General features: G+C 56.0%; 1 protein-coding gene across 1 annotated transcript in view; it reads right to left on the reverse strand.

The window, feature by feature from the left end:
* RPL28 (ribosomal protein L28) overlaps positions 1–5,319 on the reverse strand; it is a 139,127-nt gene that overhangs the window by 97,639 nt on the left and 36,169 nt on the right. The window lies entirely within an intron of this gene.

Raw genomic sequence — 5,319 nt, forward strand, 5'->3', positions numbered from 1 at the left:
GGGGGGGGGGGGGGGGGGGGGGGGGGAAACGAACGTGTGACAGAGACTCGGGACACAGAGAAGCGATGAGACCTGGAAAGAGAGACACAGGCTAAGAGGACCATGACCCAGGGCAGATCCGGCTGGAGAGGAGAGGCCGCCGGCGGGCCGGTGGGAGGCGGGGTCCGGGAGAAGGGTGGACAGCGGAGATATCCGGAGTCAGAGAGGTGCCAGAGACAGGAAGGTGTAGGGACGGGCCGGCCGCCGGGAGCGTGCCCAGGGAGGGTCCTTGTCTCTGAGTCCTCTCCGCGTGGGCGCCCAGGACTGCGATCCCCGCCCCCCATCCGGACCCCTCCCCTTCCCCCTCGCTCTGCTCCCCCAGCCCGAGCACCTGGACTTGAACCCGCACCCTCTCCCCTCTCCTGCTTTCCACATCCCTACCCCAGATCGACCCCTCACCTCAATCCCAGATATTCCTAGGGGAATATCATGCCCCCCGGACCCTGCGTGCCCCCAGCGTCTCTCTCTCTCTCTCTCTCTCTCTCTCTCTCTCTCTCTCTCTCTCTCCATACCTGCCGTGCACCCTCAGCCCCCCTCCACCACCACCTCCAAACCCCTCTCCGGCCCCCAGTTCACCAGCTCAGGGCTTCTGACTTCCTGGGTCTCACCCTTCTGTGGGCTTCTGTTCTCTCTCTCTCTCTCTCTCTCTCTGTTTGTTGATCTCAGAACCCCACTTCTCTGAGTCTTTGCCCCTCCTGTGAGTATCTGTCTTCCCCCTCACTGCCCCCCCCACTCTGGGTCTCTCTCCTCCTCCCTGGGTCTCTGTCCTCCCGGGGTCTCCCCCTGCTCTCACATCTCTGTGTCCCTCTCCCTGGGTCTTTCTCCTCCTCTCTGAGTCTCCCCCAAACCCCCAAGTCTCTCTCCTTGTCCTGCTCCATCTCTCTCTGCTGCCACACATCTCAGAAGGCGACTCACCTGGCCCCCACCCCAGCTGGCAGAATCTGGAGAGGGCACAGGAGCAGGGTGTGGAGTGTGGGGCACAGTGCTGTGAGGGTCCCAGGAGCCTGCTCTGGAAACTCTCCTCAAGTTGGCTCCCCAGATCTCTGTATGTCTCTCGGGTCCTAGGCGGGGGGCTGGGGAAGGGGCACAGCCAGACCTCTGGCCCTGAGCTGCTGAGCATGCATGGGGCAGAAAGGGAGGACACTGGGGTGCAGGGAGGAGACTAGGGTGCAGGGAGGGAAGAGATTGGGGTAAGGGCCCCTTTTCTCTTCAGCTGTGGGGAGAGGAAAGGCCTGCGTGTGTAAGGGGTGCGAGAAGGGCTTTGGGGGGTGCGGGGGGGGGGAGTTGTCACGTGCCTGCTTCCAGACTCCACCGCTGGGTGAGGGTGTGTTTGCAAGTGTGTGTGTGTGTGTGTGTGTGTGCCCATGAGGTTGCATGACTGTGGGCTGTGATGTGTATGGTCGTGTGTCCATGTAGAGCTGGTTTGGGCAGGTCTCTGGCTGTATTGGGAGCTATGTGTGGTCCCAGGGTGTCACAACTGAGATTGTGTCCTGTGGGTGGAACGGTTGTGGGTCCTCATGGAGCTGTGTATCTGTGTATCTGTGTGTTGGGAGGAGGTCTACAGGTGTGCCGCCAGGATGACATTGGGTGTCCTTGTGCGTTGTGTCTGGCACATGGCGTGGGTGTCCTGTGTTCTCCGTCATTGCGTGCATATCATGTTGTGTATGTGTGTGTGTGTCTATGTGTGTTGTGTAAGGAAAGAATCAGTCCTCCTGTATCCTTGTGTCTGGACAGGCCACTGTGTCCCTAGGTGTGTGTCCACTTTCCTTCCGGAGGCATAAGACAGGGTAGGAGGTTATGGGTCCCTCCACTAACAGAGGTGGTGTGTGTGTGTGTGTGTGTGTGTGTGTGTGTGTGTCTGGGTGCATTGCTGGGTTTGAGGGATGTATGCTGTGGCCCCTCCCCCACTCCCCAGAGTTGTCAATGGCCTGGAGTTGTGTCTCCCTGGGTATGTGCATGTGTAAGCAGTTGGAGGAGATAATGGGACTCTGTTAGCAGAGGGAAGAATTGTGTCCGTGGAGCTCAGCCGGAAGCTTGGCACAGAATGGGGACTGAGTGAGCAAACCGCTAGCCCATTTGGTGCCTTTATGCAAATGAGACAAAGGTACCCCCTGGTCCAATGCAGCTCCCCTGCGGCTATGGTTTGGCAGGCAGATGGCACCCTCGTGTGAGTTCTAAAGGGTGCACCCTCCCCCAGATGGATGCAGCCCCATCAGCACGCCTTAAGGAGGAGAGCCTGGCTGGATTCCAGCCTCGCAACCAGAGCTCCTTGTGCAGTGCACAACCTGCCCAACCGTATGTGGCAGCCCTCAATGAATGAAGAAATCCACATCGCTGCATGCATGTGGATTCACTGATAAAAGAGGTGTGTCTGTATGCATGTCAACCCACGTTTGTCTGCATGGAATAAAGGGACCCATGCCCTACAGGTGGCAGTGCCCTGAGCCCTGAGTTCAAAGCCTAGCTCCAATGCTTGGGCACTGTAAGGCTTAGGCAAACGATAGTACCTCTTGGAACCTCAGTGTTTTTGTCTGAAATGGGGGAGGGGGAGAGAGAGAGAGAAGACCCACCTGTCATACATCTTTCAACATTCATCAATGCCATAGTGCTATGGACACAACCATGAACAAGAAAGACCAAAAAAAAAAGTCTGCCTTTATGCAGTGCATAGTCTATGGGGCCACTGCACGTATAATGCGGCAGGAAGAGATGGCACCCATAACTAGACAGAAAGCAGGTGCAGGGAGCAGAGTGGCTGGAGGTGCTAGTTTAGACAGGGCAGGGAGGGACACTGAGAAGACATGTGAAGGGCGCCTGAAGGAAGGAAGGGGGTGGGTCAGACCGATATCTGCAACAAGGCGGGGGGGGGGGGGTGTCCCAGGCCAGAGGAACAACAAATGCACAGGCAGGAAGAAGGGACCCTCTTGGACACGGGACCTGGAAAAGCATGAAGGGACAGGGACAGGGAGAAGGGTTCGCATTTTATTTTGGGTGTGATAGGAAGCCATTGGGCAGTTTCGACAGGGCAACGCTTGACGTCATCTGACCTATGCTGGTGGGTTTTTCGTTTCTTAAAATTGTGGCAAGATACACGTAACGTAAAGTTTACTGTTTTAACCATTAAAAAAAATGTTTATGTGTGTATTTTGAGAGAGAGAGAGAGACCGTGCATGAGCAAGGGAGGGGCAGAGAGAGACAGAATCCCAAGCAGGCTCTGAGCTGTCAGTGCAGAGCCCCACTCGGGGCTCGACCTCATGAACCACGAGATCATGACCTGAGCCGAAATCAAGAGTCGGACTGAGCCACCCAGGCGCCCGATAGTCTTTAAACTATTTTTACGTGTACCGTTCAATGATACTTAGGACACCGGGAATGTGCCACCATTGCCACCAATTCAGAACATTTCTATCACCCCAAAGCAGCCGCTCCCCATTCTCCCACTCTCCCCCAGCCCCAGGCAACCGCTAACCAGATTTTCTGGCTTTAGAGATCTGACTTCTGTGGACGTTTCGTGTAAGAGCAATCATCCCGCATATGACTGTTTGTGTCTGGCTTCTTTCATGTGCTGTTTTTCGGGTTCACCCGTGATGTAACGTATCAGTGCCCCGTTCCTCGCTAAGGCGGAATAATATTTCATTGTACGCATAGACCGCGTTGTGTGGATCTGTTCCTCTGTTGGTGAACGTCCGGGTGGTCTCCGCTTTGGGGGTGTTACGAATAGTGCTGCTGTCAACACTCGCGTGTTAAGTTTTCGTGTGAGCGTACGTTTTCGGTTCTTTGGGCAGATGCATAGGCGTGGAATTGCCAGGTCATGTGATAACTGCTTAACTTTCGAGGAGCCACCAAACAGCTTTGCACGGTGTGAGCTAAGCCACTGCTAAGATGCCTATTAAGCAGGGAGTGGGATATTCTAGCCCAGATTCAAGGGAGGGGCCAGGGCTGGAGCTAAAAGGGAAGTTGAGGCCCCTTGCAGGAGCAGGGCAAGCTGACTGAGGCGTGGGGAGCCTCGGCTCCCATGACCCTCTCCCCAGCCCAGCCCCTACTCCTTTTGGTGATAATGGTGTGGTCCCCAAACACACACACCCCCAGTGGAAAGGAGCAGATAAACCTAATACCTAATGATGCTCATTCAACTCGTCCTATCCACCCTCCCATCCTCTTTTTTTTTTTAATTTATTTTTTTAACGGTTATTTATTTTTGAGAGCGAGAGAGACAGAGCACGAACAGGGGAGGGGCAGAGAGAGAGGGAGACACAGAATGTGAAGCAGGCTCCAGGCTCTGAGCCGTCAGCACACAGCCCAACACAGGGCTCAAATTCACAAACCGTGAGATCATGACCTCAGCCAAAGTCAGCCGCTCAACCGACTGAGCTACCCAGGCGCTCCTACCCTCCCATTCTCTCATGCTGCTTTCATTTGGTCATGACTTCCTGCAAAATTTCTTCATATTTGTCCTTAACAGTTTTCAACAAGCGTCACCCTGGTGTACGTCTGTGCGCCCAGCCCTCTCCCGCCCCTGGAATATAAGCCCCGTGAAGGCGGGAACGCTGTGGCTTAGTCACCGCTGCACCCTCAGGGCTCAGGACACACTGTGGAAGCATCCGTCCTGCCGTTCTGCTGCCTAGAAACGGCCCCATCTGGCCCCTCACTCTGCCGTCTCCTCCCTGGCCCTGTTCCTGGCCACCCCCTGAACTAGCGGCTGCAGTGTGCACAGTGCGCGGCACTGCAACAGACCAGGGCGTTCTGAGCTCCTTACAAAGATCAACCCGGCTCATCCTTCTAACCACCCCCTGATAACCATCCTTACCCCGATTTCACACATGGGGAGACTGAGGCACATGATCAGCTCTGCCACCCTGCGTCGCCTGCTGTCCTGAGACACTTCAGACCTACAACTGTGTGTGTGCTCGAGAGACAGAGGGAGAGGGTGGAGGAGGGAGGGAGGGAGAGAGAAGCTTGAGGCCCGTGAATTACCAGACCTAAATAAAGGAGAGAGAGGGGCCTTTGGGGGCGACCGAGGACCAGCCGGGTCTGAGCCAGCACTCCTCAACTGGGGCAGCTGTGACCCCAGGGGACCGCTTGGCACTGCCTGGAGGCATCTTATGTCGTCACCATGCGGAGAATGCGAACTCTCCTGGCACCCAGTGGCACACAGGTCGGGCCCAACGTGAGCGGTGTCAGGCTGAGAAGTCCTGACCACCTGGGTCCACCTGTCTGCTCTGTAAACTCAAGTTCTCAACTCCAATCTCTCTCTCTCTCTCTCTCTCTCTCCCCACCCAC

The sequence above is a fragment of the Panthera uncia genome (genome assembly GCF_023721935.1).
Source record: "Panthera uncia isolate 11264 chromosome E2 unlocalized genomic scaffold, Puncia_PCG_1.0 HiC_scaffold_19, whole genome shotgun sequence".
In the NCBI taxonomy this organism is placed as follows: Eukaryota; Metazoa; Chordata; class Mammalia; order Carnivora; family Felidae; genus Panthera; species Panthera uncia.